Below are 1,520 nucleotides of genomic sequence, written 5' to 3'. Positions count from 1 at the left end.
ATGATGCTGCTGATGATGACGATCTCTCAGAATACCACCCCTCTCTCTCTCTATCTCTCTTTCTCTCTCTCTCTCTCTCTCTCTTTCTTTCTCTCTTTCTCCTTTGTGTGAATGAGAGACAAGTATTCTTGTTTTCTAGCAACGAGGATGAGCTATGATGGCCTTCTCAATAACAATAACACTGCAATGCACACACACACACACACACGCACACACCCTTGCCATTGGCCTACCCCCTTTGTATTGTAGTAGTAGTAGTAGTAGTAGTAATAATAGTAGCGGTGGTGGTGGTGGTAGTAGTTGTTGTTGTAGTAAAACCTTATATTAAGAGGACATCTTCAATCAGCTGCTGCTGCCTCCACAGGACACACAGTGGTTGCACTGCGGCATATACCACCACCACCACCAGCACCATCATCACTACCTCCTACACCACTGACACTGCTAGATACTAGCACCACAACTGCTTAATGATACAACCATTATCATCACCACTACCACACTACCACCAACACCACTACCCACTCACTTATAACTGCTACCACCAACGCCGGTACTCACCACTGCTAACTACTGCTACTACCACCTCAACCACTACCATTAACACCAACCCCACTACAACTAACACCACAACCCACATCATCACTACTGCAGCTAACACCACTATCACCAACACCACAACTCACTTATTCCCACTACTACTACAACTACCGCTACTACTATAACTACTGCTAACACTACTACTACCACCACCACTCCTTACATCATTACTACTACTACTACTGCTACAATACTATGCACTTCACTGCTACTATTACCACCACTACCCACATCTACCATCACAGCTACTCACATTATGACTACCACCACCACCACCATTACTACAACCACTACAACAACTGTAACCTGTACTACCAGCACTACAACCACCAACACTATCACCACAACCATCATCATTCCTACCACTACTACCCACACAAATTTCACCACTACCACCACCACCGCCACCGGAACTATGAAAATAATAAGATGAAAGGAAGAGAGGGATGGAAGGGGTGCAGTTGGGTGTGGGTGGTTGTGGGGTAAGTGATACTAGTGATTGTAGTAGTGGTTGTAGTATGCTAGTGGTTGGGGCAGGTCGGGAAATTTTAATTAGTTTTTATAAAGAAAACACAGCTGTGTAGGTGCAGGCGCGGCTATGTGGTTAAGAAGCTTGCTTTGGAACCCTGTGGTTTCAGGTTCAGTCCCACTGCACAGTACCCTGGGCAAGTATCTTCTGCTACTGTCCTGTGTGGGCCGACCAGTGCCTTGTGAGTGAATATGATAGACTGAATCTATGTGAAAGCCTGTCAAATATATGTCTGTCTGTTTGTCTACCTACCTATCTATCTATCTATCTATATATCTATATATATATATATATATATATATATAAACATACATATATTTACATACACATATATATATATATATATATATATACACATGCATACATATATATATATATATATATATATTAT

At 42.2% G+C, this 1,520-nt stretch overlaps 1 protein-coding gene across 1 annotated transcript in view; it reads left to right on the top strand.

Moving 5' to 3' along the window:
• The window catches only part of LOC106873192 (unconventional myosin-Va), a 147,027-nt gene that overhangs the window by 112,724 nt on the left and 32,783 nt on the right, over window positions 1-1,520 (top strand).

Source organism: Octopus bimaculoides, chromosome 18, assembly GCF_001194135.2.
Source record: "Octopus bimaculoides isolate UCB-OBI-ISO-001 chromosome 18, ASM119413v2, whole genome shotgun sequence".
Classification (NCBI taxonomy): domain Eukaryota; kingdom Metazoa; phylum Mollusca; class Cephalopoda; order Octopoda; family Octopodidae; genus Octopus; species Octopus bimaculoides.
This window is presented reverse-complemented; position numbering and strand designations above follow the sequence as displayed.